The sequence below is a fragment of the Heptranchias perlo genome, chromosome 9 (assembly GCF_035084215.1).
Source record: "Heptranchias perlo isolate sHepPer1 chromosome 9, sHepPer1.hap1, whole genome shotgun sequence".
Taxonomy (NCBI): Eukaryota; Metazoa; Chordata; class Chondrichthyes; order Hexanchiformes; family Hexanchidae; genus Heptranchias; species Heptranchias perlo.
In genome coordinates this window covers 60,243,862-60,260,592 of record NC_090333.1, presented here as the reverse complement: position 1 = coordinate 60,260,592, position 16,731 = coordinate 60,243,862, and the positions used below count along the sequence as shown (strand labels likewise).

The following is a 16,731-nucleotide window of genomic DNA, read 5'->3' as shown; positions in this document are numbered from 1 at the left end:
ACAGTTAAAAGACCAGCAGCACCCTTCTGTCCTCATCAGAAAAAGGGTAGAGGAAATGAAGTGGGACTGCCCTTTCAGTCAAATAATTACTTCTTTTTGGAAATAAATGTTATAAAAGAAGAATTCGGACTTGATTTGGAGCCGCACAAATCCATTCCTCCTGTTTGAAAGTAGTAAAGTGATAGTTAAGAGGCGATCTTATTGAAACATATAAGATTGTGAAGGGGCTTGATCGGGTGGATGCGGTAAGGATGTTCCCAAGGATGGGTGAAACTAGAACGAGGGGGCATAATCTTAGAATAAGGGGCTGCTCCTTCAAAACTGAGATGAGGAGAAACTTCTTCACTCAGAGGGTAGTAGGTCTGTGGAATTTGCTGCCCCAGGAAGCTGTGGAAGCTACATCATTAAATAAATTTAAAACAGAAATAGACAGTTTCCTAGAAGTAAAGGGAATTAGGGGTTACGGGGAGCGGGCAGGAAATTGGACATGATTTTAGATTTGAGGTTAGGACCAGATCAGCCATGATCTTATTGAATGGCGGAGCAGGCTCGAGGGGCCGATTGGCCTACTCCTGCTCCTATTTCTTATGTTCTTATGTTCTTAAGTTTGTGCACACCTTCAAATGATTTTTGATTATTAAAATATTGGGTTTTAAAAGTTGACAGAAAAGTATAACCAAAAATTATGACAACAGGAAGTGAGGTTTTTAGACAGTGTGTGCTCTACATAAGATTTCTGATAATAGATAGATATAATATCTGTGCATGAATGCAAATCAAGACATTTTGATTTTATGCCCAATTTTGTGAATACCCACATGGAGGATAATATTGTGACCATAATGATTTGGTCAATAGGGCTATGGCCTGATGAGAGCATCAATACTGGTCAATTCCATTAATTGTGCAATGCATGGAATACTGCACACAACACACAGAAGGATGCATTCAGCTTTGAGGTGACAGTCAGTCATAAAACTCATGCAATAGTGCTGACTTTGACCTCTGACCCACTGAAGCTGGGAACTGTACACTGTGAAAATGATGCACATATATTAATCCAACAGGTCTGATATCTATTTCTGTATTTGCATGCAGCAGGCAGATAAAACGTCGCTTATAATTAGACTTGTTTACAGTCTGATTGGTTATAGAATCATGGAATGATACAGCACAGAAAGAGGCCATTCAGCCCATCGTGCCTGTGCCGGCTCTTTGAAAGAGCTATCCAATTAGTCCCACTCCCCTGATTTTTCCCCATAGCCCTGCAAATTTTTTTCACTGCAATCATTTATCCAATTCGCTTTTGAAAATTATAATTGAACCTGCTTCCACCACCCTTTCAGGCAGTGCATTCCAGATCATAACAACTTGCTGTGTAAAAATTTTTTCCCTCATGCTGTCTCTGGTTCTTTTGCCAATTACCTTAAATATGTGTCCTCTGGTTACCGATCCTTCTGCCACTGGAAACAGTTCCTCCTTATTTACTCTATCAAAACCATTCATGATTTTGAACACCTCTAACGAATCTCCCCTTAACCTTCTCTGTTCTAAGGAGAGCAGCCCCAGATTCTCTAGTCTCTACATGTAACTGAAGTTCCTCATCCCTGGTATCATTCTAATAAATCTCTTCTGCACACTACTCCAGCTGGGGCCTAACAAATGTTTTATAAAGGTTTAGCATAACTTCCTTGCTTTTGTACTCTACGCCCCTATTTATAAAGCACAGGGTCCCTTGTGCATTTTTAACAGCCTTCTCAACTTGTCCTGCCACCATCAAAGACTTGTGTATTTGGAAAAATATGGATTAATAAAAACCAGCATGGATTTGTTAAAGGAAAATCGTGTTTGACTAACTTAATGAAGTAATGGAGAGGGTTAATGAGGGTAGTGCGGTTGATGTTGTGTATATGGACTTTCAAAAGGCATTTGATAAAGTACCACATAATAGATTTGCTAGCATAATTGAAGCCCAAAGGATTAAAGGGGCAGTGGCTGCATGGATATAAAATTGGCTAAGGGACAGAAAGCAGAGAGTAGTGGTGAACGGTTGTTTTTCAGACTGGAGGGAATATACAGTGGTGTTCCCCACTGCTCTTTTGATATATAGTAATAACCTGGACTTGGTACACAGGGCATAATTTCAAAGTTTGCAGATGACATAAAACTCAGAAATGTAGTAAACAGTGAGGAGGATAGTAACAGACTTCAGGAGACATAGACAGACTGGTGTAATGGCTAATAAGCAGTGCAATAAAGGCCTTTACCTCATGATCCAGCCCTTCTCGCCCCCTTTTCACTAACGAGATTCATGAGCCCCAGGAAGCCGCCGCTGGAGGTGTTAAATTTAAAGTTAAGTCAAATTCAATTTAAAAAGACCTACTTAATGTTTCACAAGAATGTTAATTGATGCTTAAAATCCTACCCACCTGAATTAATTAAGGTCCCAACTGCGGTGCGTAGGTTACTCGCAGACATCCAAACGCACCAGCTTGCGGTCGAACTCCAAAAATCAAATATTTTAACTACCTGCCACCACTCCATCCATTCTTGGCGGTTAAAATTCCTCCCATGGAGAATTGAATGTAATATGAAGGGATAGAATCAGAGGCATGGAGCAGGGAGTGTGAAATAGAAAATAATTAATAATTAATCTGTTATTATTCTTAATGAATCAAAATCTTAAAGTTCACACATTCTTTCTTGTTATATTGTAACAACATGTAAAAAATTGCAGGCATGAGTCCAACAACCAGTGCATGAAACAGTTTGTGCCAATTAATTTTGTCCCATATTAATGTCTCTAAAAATTTTCCCACCACTGTCGTTAGGCTGACTGGCCTGTAGTTGCCGCGTTTAATCCTCGCCCCTTTTTTGAACAGGGGTGTAACATTTGCAATCCTGCAGACCTCTGGCACCACTCCCATGATGTGGAGATGCCGGTGATGGACTGGGGTGGACAAATGTAAGGAATCTTACAACACCAGGTTATAGTCCAACAAATTTATTTTAAAATCACAAGCTTTCGGAGATTATCCCCTTCGTCAGATGAATGAGTGAATAGGTTCTCAAATCGCATATCTTATACTATGTTGGGACAGCATCACACCAATCAAAAGGTGTCGTTGTTATTCAAACAGGCCAGTCATGGAGAACAGCACGTCCCAGTACACTGGATATACATTGTGTCGATTACACAGGCAGGCAGAAAGAAACTCAAAATGGCAGAGAGAGAGAGAGAGAGAGAATATTAAAAAACATATAATTTTTTCCCCCCTTTTTGCTGGTGGGGTTACGTGTAGCGTGACATGAACCCAAGATCCCGGTTGAGGCCATCCTCATGGGTGCGGAACTTGGCTATCAACTTCTGCTCGACGATTTTGCGTTGTCATGTGTCTCGAAGGCCGCCTTGGAGAACGCTTACCCGAAGATCGGTGGCTGAATGTCCTTGACTGCTAAAGTATTCCCCGACTGGGAGGGAACCCTCCTGTCTGGCGATTGTTGCGCGGTGTCCGTTCATCCGTTGTCGCAGTGTCTGCATGGTCTCGCCAATGTACCATGCTCAGGGGCATCCTTTCCTGCAACGTATGAGGTAGACTACGTTGCAGGAAAGGATGCCCCGGAGCATGGTACATTGGCGAGATCATGCAGACACTGCGACAACAGATGAACGGACACCGCGCAACAATCGCCAGACAGGAGGGTTCCCTCCCAGTCGGGGAACACTTTAGCAGTCAAGGACATTCAGCCACCGATCTTCGGGTAAGCGTTCTCCAAGGCGGCCTTCGAGACACACGACAACGCAAAATCGTCGAGCAGAAGTTGATAGCCAAGTTCCGCACCCATGAGGACGGCCTCAACCGGGATCTTGGGTTCATGTCACGCTACACGTGACCCCACCAGCAAAAAGGGGGAAAAAAATTATATGTTTTTTAATATTCTCTCTCTCTCTCTCTCTCTCTGCCATTTTGAGTTTCTTTCTGCCTGCCTGTGTAATCGACACAATGTATATCCAGTGTACTGGGACGTGCTGTTCTCCGTGACTGGCCTGTTTGAATAACAACGACACCTTTTGATTGGTGTGATGCTGTCCCAACATAGTATAAGATATGCGATTTGAGAACCTTTTCACTCATTCATCTGACGAAGGGGATAATCTCTGAAAGCTTGTGATTTTAAAATAAATTTGTTGGACTATAACCTGGTGTTGTAAGATTCCTTACATTTGACCACTCCCATGTCCGAGGAAGATTGGAAGATTGTGGCCAGAGCCTCTGCAATTTCCAGCATTATTTCCCTCAACAACCTGGGATGCATCCCATTTGGACCGGATGACTTTTCTACTTTGACTGGCACAACAAACTGTTTCATGAACTAGTTGTTAGACTCATGCCTGCAATTTTCTACATGGTGCTACAATATAACAAGAAAGAATGTGTGAACTTTAAGATTTTGATTCATTAAGAATAATAACAGATTAATTATTAATTATTTTCTATTTCACACTCCCTGCTCCATGCCTCTGATTCTATCCCTTCATATTACATTCAATTCTCCATGGGAGGAATTTTAACCACCAAAAATGGATGGAGTGGGGGCAGGTAGTTAAAATATTTGATTTTTGGAGTTCGACCGCAAGCTGGTGCGTTTGGATGTCTGCGAGTAACCTACGCACCGCAGTCGGGACCTTAATTAATTCAGGCGGGTAGGATTTTAAGCATCAATTAACGTTCTTGTGAAACATTAAGTAGGTCTTTTTAAATTGAATTTGACTTAACTTTAAATTTAACACCTCCAGCAGGGGCTTCCTGGGGCTCATGAATCTCGTTAGTGAAAAGGGGGCGAGAAGGGCTGGATCATGAGGTAAGGGCCTTTATTGCACTGCTTATTAGCCAGGAGGAGCAAGAGTGTTTCCTCCAGATCCAACAAGTTTAGCTGCCGTGATCGGACACCCGCGATTGGCCAATCCCCCCCCTCCCCAATGTCCGAGACCCTCTCGATGTCCGAGCCCCCCCCCCACAATGTCTGAGACCCCCCCCTACTATCCGACTTCTCACCTACCTAACGATGTCCGGCTTCTCACTTCCCCAACGATGGTCGACTGCTCACTTCCCTCCCACCCCACGATCGCTCCACCCATCCAACCCTGAAAGATCCTGATCTCTCCCCGAGCACCCCCATCCAACCACCAAAGATCTCGATCTCTCCCTGACCCCCCCATACAAACGCCAAAGATTCCAATCTCTCTCTGACACCCCCCCCCCATACAAACCCCGAAGACTCCGATCTCTCCCCGACTGACATGCAGCCAGCCTGTCAATCTGGCTGGCTGCTGGGTGCGAAACCCGGAAATAAATTTTTATCCTTTAATTAAGTTGCGATCGCGGATTCCGACCTGCCAACTTCACTTCCGAGTTTCACGCTAAATTTACCCATTGTTCCTGTCCTAGCTCCAAGTTAAAATGCAGGCCCACGTCTCTCTCTTTTGTCTTTGATTCTATCCCTTCATTTATGTCTTTGATGGCTCCAATTGTTCTGATGCCCTAAAATCCTCACTCACCCCTGATGGCCCTCATGTCTGAGCGCCCCATAAGATTGCTGCTTCTTATGCCTAATGACTTTCATATCTTTTAGTCCTTGATCCTTAGGCTAGGGAGGAAAATCAAAAGGGCAATCCATCATCTGTGTCTCTCCTGACATTCAGCACTAGCAGAAGCCAGAGAGCTGATTTATTATCGATATATTTTTGGCCAGAGAATGATATGTGGCCTGGAAGACCTAAGGAAAGTGGAACAAATAAAGTATATTACAAATAATTGAAGAGAGAATGACTAAGTTTACCAGAACTTACTAACCAAATGATGTAGGGTCGTTAACATTTTGTTTGTTCCAGAAGATTGGCAGTAATGGGCTTACATCAGTTTTCTTAAATATGGATTGAATTGGAATTAATTCACAATCAGTTAAGAACAATGGCTTGCTTCAACATATTGAGGATCACGTCAGACCAAATAAGGTAATGAAAGATGCTTAAATTCTGGTATCCAAATGATGGGCACTTGGCGCACAGTAAACACTTGCTGATGGGCAGATTATTGATTTATCTCTGATCTCTCCCTCAAAGATGTGCCTTCAACTCCCCTTCCATGTACCTCCAAGGTTTCCCTCCTGATCTCCTGATATATATCCATGCATCCATCTGCACTTCTTCCCTTCAGCAATATACACGGATGCACACTGAGGGAAGCAGAGGAAGAATACATGAAGATTCATGAGAAGGCTCCCTGAGAAATGCAAAGGAAGAGATACTTGCATATATACATAATCTATTAGCAGACTAATTTTTCTAAATATACATCACACCATGAATTGTTTTTAGAATGTGGTGACTGTTATTATGTGGGCAAATGCACAGCCATTCTGTATCAACCTTTTCCTGCAGTAAACAGCAATAAAGTGAATCACCAGCTAATCGGTTTGTGATAGTTTTAGTTGAGTGAAAAATCTTGGCCAGAACTCCCTGCTGTTTTTCAAGTAGTGCAATGGGATTAAAGGGACGCTAGATAAGTTCATGAGGAAGAAAGGAATAGAAGGATATGTTGATAGGGTTAGATGAAGTAGGGTGGAAGGAAGCTCATATGGAGCATAAATTCCAGCATAGACCAGTTGGGCTGAATGGCCTGTTTCTGTGCTGTAAATGACAGAGCTTTGATTTTACCTCTCATTCTCCTATAATGCAGCACACCCTCAGAATCGTACTAGAATATCAGCCTAGATTATATATTCAAGTTCTGGTATAGGCCTTAAACCCTTTAATCAACCTTCTGACCAGAGGAAAGAGTGCTATTAACTGAGGCAAGCTGGTGCGGGGATTAGAAAGCATAAGAGATCTAAGGAGAGGTGTGAGGACATTAAAAATATCAGGTGGATTAGATATGAAGATCATTAAGCATGAGGGCCACCAGGGCAAGGAAGATCAGTGACAATTGTAGAAAGAAAAATCGAAGGTAGAAAATAGGGGGCATGGTGTGTGGGGCAATAGAAAATCAGATCAGACGTCATTGTCTGTTGTTTTTATCGAAATGAACTAAATCTTAGGGTTTGAATGCTACTTCCTATTACTTCAATACCTAAAGGTACATGCACTACATTAAGGTTGAGCAACAAAAGGGCGTGTTAGAGCTTTGACATTTAAATAACTGAGAACCACTAAAAATATCCAGTTACATCTATTACCATAGAATGTTACAGCACAGAAATGGCCCATTTAGCCCATCAAGCCTATACCCATATTTTCTCCATGCTTTCAGTCTAATCCCCCTCTTGTGCTTGCTCCCATGCCTTTTAATATTCATCTTTTGCAAGCAACTATCTAATTCCCTTTAAAAAAAAATTCTGGATTCTGGTTCAGCAACTTGTGGCAGACAATTCCACCTTCTCACTTTTACACTCTCAATGTGAAGAATTTTTTTTTGGCTTTTCGATTATCTTAAATTTGTGCCTTTTCATTACTGTCACAGTGACCAGTGGAAGCAATCTATCGCTATTTACCTTATCATAACCCTTCTATCAGGTTACCCCTTGAACTTCTCAGCTCCAGTGAAAAAACCCTAACTTCTCAAACCTCTCTCCATAACTGTAACCCAGGGATGAAGAGTTACTGTTATGTGGAGAGTCTTGAGAAGTCTTTCGTTATTCCTATGATTATTACATTTGCAAGGGTAATGCAGGTATCTGAGTATGTAAAACTTGTCAAGCAAGCAATAGCAAAGGTCACGGTGGATACTGAATAGAAATGATTTATGTCATATAACGGCCTCTGGTCTTGGATGGGGAGTTTCTAAAGAGGTGGGTCCCAAAAAGTTTTCTGACGCTCTGATTGGTTCATGGGAGCGGTGTTGGTGATAATTTCCTTCTCCAAACTCTTCAAAAGAATCATCTTGTCCTTTGGGGGTTCATTCGTATTCAAACACCTATGATCCCAGCTTGTTTTTGAGCTCCATGTAAAAATATGCAATGGAGTTTGTAAATACGCTGAGAATATGCTTAATATTAACAACTCTGCATCAGGTAAATTGTTTTCTTTAAGACACTGTGCTGACAGTAAAATTTATAAAATCGTGTATGTTTTAGTGAACGTTTATTGGAAAGTTGCAATCACCATGTAAGTGTTAATTGCTAAAGCGATAATTAATTTAAAGATTGTTGTTTTTCTTTTTCCCTGCAGGTGTCATATTGCCAGTCCGGTGAGTTTAAATATCTAATACGACTTTATTGAATAGAACAGTAAAACTACGGTATCTCTCTGAACGCTTTGTTCCTCATTAGCAAATTCAGTTCAGATCCAGTTGTCTAAATTGGGATTTAAGGGTATTGTTTTTGCAATAGTTGTTTGTTTAAAATTTAGTGAGACTGAGAGAATCCCATTACACAGAGCATGGGAAGTATTGCAGAAATGCACATCTTTGTAGGTTTTGTTTTTTAAACACTATTATTGAGAATGCTTAAATACACCTCGCCTGTCCTTGATGTGGTATTTCAAGTGATCCTTCCTGTTCCTTTCAAGAATCTTTGTCTTGCCGTGTCTGTAGACAGACCTCCTCTGAGTATTACTGCGTTTATCATTTGTTGAAAGAAGCCATGTTCAGAATTCAACTCGGACACACACACTTCAAATAAAAATACTTCTTATCTCCATTGGGTCTCCGGAAAAACTAGCAGAACAAATTCCATTGCTTGAGAGATGCCTATTTTAAATGAACCAATAGAGGTGACCCTGGGTCGCCCCAATGTCACTAACAGAAAGGCAACTGCACAAGTGCCTCCCTCAAACTGAGTAGGCTCCACTAACATAATTGAACATAGAATCTAATGAAACGAAAATAAACTCTCTTTCTAATCCCTAGTTATATTTAAATTTGGCTTCGGCTCAAGTACATAACAGTAAATTGGCTACAACAGTAACAGGGACATCACAGCTTCACAGAGTTTTCGGTAGATTAAACAAGGTTAGAATAAGCATGGTTTAACTTTTTTTAAACGACCTATTTCCGCAGGTGTGTTTATTTAAACTTCCTTGTGATTAAGATAGAGTTTAAATATAATTTTTAACATAATTTCTACCACTAATTTCTTTCCATTTTACGCAATGCCACCGTACACTAGAGCCAGGTGAAATCGATAGGGAAAACAGTAACGATTAAATTAAACATCATTTTATTTTACTTGTAATCTATGCAGTCTGAATACAATCAGAGCCGGATAAAGAATTCTTGGGGCTCTGGGCCCCTTCGCACCCCCCGCAAAACCCGCCCCCATCCATTAAAACACAATCTTGTAGTAAAAGCATGAAGAAATAGACCGGTAGATTGTTTACACACTGCATTAATAATACAGCAAATCATATTACAATATACTACACTGAAATTAAACTGGTCCGGCAGTCGAATGCAGTTTTTTTTCGCGTTCTAGTGAGCTTTACCGCGGTCCTGTTTTTGGTTCCTTAGGCCCCCTGTGTTATTCTGTCCCTGAATACAATAATTACATTCTGGATAATATAACTTCTGGTATGGAATGAGCACCAGTAATTTGTCTATTTTTAAATAAAGTAAGTCACATACGTGAATGCTCCGTATACACCTAATTGATTTAACTGTCTTTGATTTAGTGATTTTTAAATTATATTTCAAACGCAATTGATAACAAGATTCGTATCCATTGTTTGCAATAATTCTCCGGGGCTTGGCGTCAATGAAGTAATAGGAAGAATCTACCAGCTGTGCCCCTCTCTTCCCCCAGCCCCCTTTTAAAATGTTACCAATGTAATATGGACAAAAGTCGTGAAACAAAAAAAAGAGAATGCTGCAAACACTCAAGAGGGCAGGTTGCATTTGGACAGACAAGTCAACGTTTTGTCAAAAGGTCTCAACCAAACAAGGCATGAAATGGCTGGCACAGACATTCTTTATAAATGGAGTTATATTGCCACCTACTGTTGAGCACGTCGTTTTTAAGAATAATAATGTTGGCTCCTCGTGCATTGATGATATGAGAATAGGAACTGCTCTTTTAAAATAGTTGGTGCTATTAATAGATAACGTTTATGGTTTTTTTGAATATCTCCGTCGCTATTTTAGCAGAGGTATTAATCTATTTAAAATGTGAGTTAAACGCTGAATTAAAATAGCAACGGAATGTCAGTCACTCCAATGCTTTGTTTACCACTAATAGCAAGTGATTTTCCTAGTTGCAATTGCTTTTTATATCTTTCGATCATTACCAAATAATGTTAATTTGCTCACTGGGAATAAAATTCTGTCCTATAGGCTTAAATTCAATAACTGTAAAACAGCAAACAGTATGCAATAAAATGATCTCAATTATAACATGATGGGTAACAGAACCAAATTTATAGGAAACATTGCCTCTCTTACACTGGCCCATGAAAGGAATCAGCTGAAAGTCAATGTCACAGACTTCTGGAATAGAGAAATATTGGGGTAGATTTTCAACTTGCTGTTGGGGCATGAAATCAATGGAAATGAAAATCGACGGTTTTTATAATGATCCACAACACCAGTTTTATGCCTGAGCGCCAAGTTGAAAATCTACCCCATTATATTTAATACAATCAAATTTTCACAAGATTATTACTTTACACTTGGGGGGAAGAAAAGGATGTTTGGGTGCTGCAATGTTTAAACACTGCTTTTCAACTCTTGGAATAAAAGCATCCAATGCTGGAATATCTATATGTTTTATGTGTTAATGCTTTTATTTCAGATTTCCAGCTCCTGCAGTTTTTTTTCCCCCTATTTTTATTTCTACTCCGGGTCCTAATTTAAATCGGGCCCAGAAAGAGAGTGAAATTATTTATTACAGTGATTCTTATTATTTAAAGGAGGAGGCTCCTCCATACACATTGCCATAGTTTTTTAGTAAAAAATCTTGTTATCCCAGCCACATGGTCAACATTGGCTTGGGATGTATAGGGAGTGTTTGTCGTGATGCCTAAGGCTGTATGGGACTAGCTGGGTGGACTAGTTGGTCTTTTCCTGTCTGACACTTCCACATGTTTGTATCTGGAGTAGTGTAATATCAATCTTGTGTACTGGTTTCTAATTGTCAGTCAGGACTGATGAGAGAAATATCAGATGAAAGTAAGAAAAAAAGCTGACAATATATTTAGAGTGTTTGGAATTAGGTTTCAGGACAATTCTATCCTCTTGCAAAGTGCCCAGAGCCTAAACCTCTATGAACAATAGACTAAAGACAAACTCATTAACGGGGAAATTTGATGCACAAGGCTGAAAGGATGGCTTAATATGGGAATGAAAGGATGGGAACCTGCGGAAGACCCTTCCAGACCAGCATGCAAGAAACATAAGAAATAGGAGCAGAAGTAGGCCACATGGCCCCTCGAGCCTGCTCCGCCATTCAATAAGATCATGGCTGATCTTCTACCTCAACTCCACTTCCCTGCCTGATCCTCATATCCCTTGATTCCCTTAGAGTCCAAAAATCTATCGATCTCATCCTTGAATATACTCAATAACTCAGCATCCACAGCCCTCTGGGGTAGAGAATTCCAAGGATTCACAACCCTCTAAGTGAAGAAATTCCTCTTCATCTTAGTCCTAAATGGCCGACTCCTTATCCTGAGACTATACCCCATGGTTCTAGACTCTCCAGCCAAGGGAAGCAGCCTCTCAGCATCTACCCTGTCAAGCCCTCTCAGAATCTTATATATTTCAATAACATCACCCCTCATTCTTCTAAATTCCAGAGGGTATAGGCCCATTCTACTCAATCTCTCCTCATAGGACAAACCCTCTCATCCCAGGAATCAATCTAGTGAACCTTCCTTAGGTAAGGAGACCAAAACAGTACACAGTACTCCAGGTGTGATCTCACCAAAGCCCTGTACAATTACACCAAGACTTGCCTACTCTTGTACTCCCAAACCTTGCAATAAAGGCCAACATACCATTTGCCTTCCTAATTGCTCGCAGTACCTGCGTGTTAACTTTGAGTTTCGTGTACAAGGACACCCAAATCCCTCTGAACATCAACATTTAAAAGTTTCTCACCATTTAAAAAAAAATCTGTTTTTCTATTCCTAACAAAGTGAATAATTTCACATTTCTCACATTATATTCCATCTTCCACCTTCTTGCCCACTCACTCAACCTGTCTATATCTCTTTTCAGACTGTGTGTGTCCTCCTCACAGCTTACTTTCCCACCTAGTGTTGTATCATCATCAAACTTGGATACATTACACTCAATCCCTTCATCTAAGTCATTAATATAGATTGTAAATAACTGAGGCCCAAGCACTGATCCTTGCAGCACGCCGCTAGTCACAGCCTGCCAACTTGAAAATGACCCGTTTATTCCTACTCTCTGTTTTCTGTCTTCAATCTTCTTTCCATGCCAATGAATTACCCCCAACCTCATGAGCCCTTATATTGTGTAACAACCTTTTGTGTGGCACCTTATCGAATGCCTTCTGAAAATCCAAATATATTAAATCCACTGGTTCCCTTTGTTCACCCTGTTAGTTACATCCTCAAAAAACTCCAGTAGATTCGTCAAACACGATTTCCCTTTCATAAAACCATGTTGACTCTGCCTAATCATATTATGATTTTCTAAGTGCCCCATTACTACGTCCTTAATAATGAATTCCAGCATTTTCCTGATGACTGATGTCAGGCTAACTGGCCTGTAGTTCCCTGTTTTCTCTCTCCCTCCTTTCTTGAATAGCTGTGTTACATTTGCTACCTTCCAATCCACTGGGACCGTTCTAGAATCTAGGGAATTTTGGAAGATCACAACCAATGCATCCACTATCTCTGCAGCCACCTCTTTTAGTACCCTAGGATGTAAGCCATCAGGCCATGCAATGTGGAGATAGCTGACATGCAAACTCTTAGAGATCTAGGGCTCAATTTTGAAATGGTGGCAGGTTGGCAGTGGGGAGGTGAAGGTGCGCGTGGCAAACCCGAATTTAAAAAAACCTTACCTTTTCCAATGCAATCGTGATGTAATTGAGGGTGATTAAAGTTGTTTCCGGGTTTTGCGCCTGGCAGCCTGCCTGATCGACAGGCTAGCTGCCGACAAGAGCTGCAATGCCGAGGGTGGGTGGGGGATGGGAGAGAAAAAGAGGGAGCGAGACGTCATCAGGTGCTGGAACTGAGAGTGGAGGCCGCTGAAGATCGGGGATGTGGGGAGAGAGAGAGAGAGTAGGAGATCGGGGGGGGGGGGGGGGGAACAGAGAGAGAGTGGGAGATCGGTGGGGGAGAGAGAGTGGGAGATCGGGGGGGAGAGAGAGAGTGGGAGATCGGGGGGGAGAGAGAGAGAGAGAGTGGGAGATCGGGGGGGAGAGAGAGAGAGAGAGGGAGATCGGGGGGGAGAAAGAGAGTGGGAGATCGGGGGGGAGAGAGAGAGTGGGAGATCGGGGGGGAGAGAGAGAGTGGGAGATCGGGGGGGAGAGAGAGAGTGGGAGATCGGGGGGGAGAGAGAGAGTGGAAGATCGGGGGAGAGAGGGAGAGAGTGGGAGATCGGGGCAGAGAGGGAGAGAGTGGGAGATCGGGGCGGAGAGAGAGAGAGTGGGAGATCGGGGGGGGAGAGAGAGAGAGAGAGAGAGAGTGGGAGATCGGGGGGAGAGAGAGTGGGAGATCGGGGAGAGAGAGAGAGAGAGATCGGGGAGAGAGAGAGAGAGAGAGTGGGAGGTCGGGGGGAGACCGAGAGAGAGAGAGTGGGAGATCAGGGGAGAGCGAGAGAGAGAGAGTGGGAGATCGGGGGGGGGGGGGAGAGAGAGAGGGAGATCGGGGGGGAGAGCAAGAGAGGGAGATCGGGGTGGGATTCATCGGGGGGGAGGGGGAACATCAGGGAAGGGAAATTGGACATCGGAGCAGGGTGGAAAGGTAGGTTTATTTTGTTTTTTAACTTTTGCAATGGTTTTTTATTTAATTTATTTCGTTTATTTTTGCCTGATCTGGCCCTTCATGTCTGGTTTCACCAGGCGTGAATCGGCAGCCATGGGAAAGCCACCCAGGTAAATTTTAAATCATTTTAATTATCTACTACGTCAGAAATAAAGTACCTTGAGTACCTCAATGAGGTACATTTGGTTCTTTAACTACTTCCGCATTCGTGAGGCGCGCGGACAGACACGTCTGTGGGGAACCCGGAAGTCAGCTGGTTGGGGCTGGCTTCCTTACCCGCTCAGGATTTCCCCGATTTTCGCAGCCCCCCCACCCCCAACCCCAATGCACCCACAATTTCCTTTGAAAATCGGGGCCCTGGTGTTAGACATAATAATGAAAATATTTGAGACAATGAAGGGAGGAAGAAATAGGATCTGGCCTCTTACCTTTGCACCTGAAAGTGGGCTTGCTGGAGTTCTAGACAGCTGGTGTGACGTGTACCCTCCTGCTGTGATCAAGTACTCTGCAATGTGATAGACCAGATGAGGTTATCAGCTGTTCCAGGACACAAGGGTGATGAAGGAGATCAAAAATAGCGGGAGGTTCGAGTGGAGCTTCTTTGAAGATATCCGTGGGACTGATCTACCAGAATAAGTGTTCACAAAAATTCTGTTTGACTTAGATTTTTTTTTGTTGAAAGAGCAACTGGAAAGGAAATCACTGAAGATCAAATAAATATGGAGCTCTCACATGAAGAAATGAGCATCGATCACTAGCAATCCCAGCGTCCTTAGGAAGAAATGGGCTTCTATCCTCAATTCTGGGAAGAGCAGCTAAACTGTTGCACAGAAGTCATTAAACTAACCTCTTGATAACAATACTAAACCATATTGGCTACAAAGCAACCATTTGTACAAAGGAGATTCTGAATTTATGTCAGCAGACTCTTGGGTAATTTATCAAACATTAGTCCATTTAAGAGTATTGTTCACTGACCGTAACAGAAATTCTGAAGATTGTGCTTTGAATGTACAAACGGGAGGACCCCATATTGATAACAAGAATCCTCAATAGTAAACTGGGGAAACCTTTATGGTATGACTTGATAAAGATGTGGAAGTACAATTAAACATCTAAAGGAAGTGTACCTTGTCTGAAAGAGACATGATCACCAAACAGTGCACCATCTTGAACTTGACGATTTAAAGGCATTGATTGATTTCTTAGCCTAAGAGTGGAATCAAATCTCATGGCTTCTTTGATGATATGAAGAGTTAATTTTGTAAATCAATTTGCTGTAAAAGTGGTTAGGACATTTTGATGGCTCATGATTATAACAAAGTGACTAACTTTCTTAGTGACCCTTGGCCCTGGTGACTCGGAAGAGGTGTGTATTATCTCTCTGCAGCTCAGGTTCCTCCCTGAGCTGAAGGTCTGGAACTGTAGCGGATCACGAAAGCAAGAATCTGAGATTCTCAGCAAGGAGATCATGTTGGTCCAGCCAGACCTGAAGCAGTCACTAAGTGCAAAAGAGCATAAAGAGTTAAGCATTATAAAGGATTTCAATACTAAAATTTTGATGCCAATCAAAGTTGTTCCCACTGTGAAATCAGTTCAGACACTAGTGTTACTGCTGTTGATTGAGTCAGTCAGTAACTTTCTTCAATCAGCAAAGTCAGAGGCATCATTACTGGGGAATGGAACAGATTTTCCATTTTTGGTATCCAGTGTCAGTATCAAGCACTTCCAGGTGAAGTAAAGTTCAACCAATATTTAGAGTAAAACTCCCATTATTCTGCCCTAACAATCGACTTGAACCCCCAGCCTCTGAAGACGACCCCTGACTATACCAGTGTGAACTTCTGCATTCTCCACTTCAATGTATCTTTGTAGACTTTGAGTAAACTATGGACAACTTTGTGCTATGGGTCCATATCCACTTGGAAATAAGTTGAGCCTGAACATGGAGGGGGGCATGAAGAATGAAGTAATGTCTGTTTGATCTAGCTCAATGATATTGTTTCTAATGAAATTACTTGTCAAATACTCACAAAGCCATCACTTCCAACATTCAACAACAATCTTCTTGTGGGGACTTAGAGACTTAGCTATAATGGGAGATTGTGTAAATTTGGGTTATATTTCCTAGAGATGAAGTGATTAAGGGGTGATCTGACTATGGTGTTTAAAATAACTGGCAGAGTAGATGGAGAATGACTCAAGCCAATTTAAAGCAAATCCAGAAAATACACACAAAGGAATGTCAGAATATGGCATGTTCCAAAGCATACAAATGCAGAATCAATTGAGGTGTTTAAATTGGATATAGATATTATTTTGGGAGTGAGAGTATTAAAAGATAAAGATGAATGGGCCGGGAATTAAGATTTTTTAAAAATAACACCGGAACTGCAAAATACGCTTTGTTAAAGAAAAGCTCATATTTTTATCGATATGTCTGAGGTAACATTTATGCGTAAGCTGTCCTTTTTGTGAAAGCTAGGTGGAATAATTAATTTAACTTGTGGCCAAATCCAATGTTTCAGTATTAATAATGGTTATCGTCCGTGTGATGTGAAAATGACTGTGTGAGCCGTGCCATAAAAAGACATAAGAGATTTCTGCATTGTTTTCACAGGATTTGCCATCACAGAAATATCGTCAGACGCCGCATCCAAATTAAAAGTGTCATGGACACCATACCCTAATGTTAATACTTATGTTCTTGACCTAAGGATTGTGAATAATACCAGACATCTACCATTCACCGTCATCGTACCTCCCTTTATCAACACAAA

The 16,731-nt window shown here is 41.7% G+C and overlaps 1 long non-coding RNA gene across 3 annotated transcripts in view; it reads right to left on the bottom strand.

Moving 5' to 3' along the window:
- LOC137325037 (uncharacterized) overlaps window positions 1-16,731 on the bottom strand; it is an 84,283-nt gene that overhangs the window by 36,821 nt on the left and 30,731 nt on the right. For 2 of the 3 annotated variants that reach the window (XR_010963780.1, XR_010963782.1), the window contains exon 3: window positions 14,380-14,456. The exons of the other annotated variant lie outside the window; for it this stretch is intronic. This is a non-coding gene — a long non-coding RNA (uncharacterized lncRNA). The remainder of the gene's footprint in view (window positions 1-14,379; window positions 14,457-16,731) is intronic. 3 annotated transcript variants of the gene reach the window in all.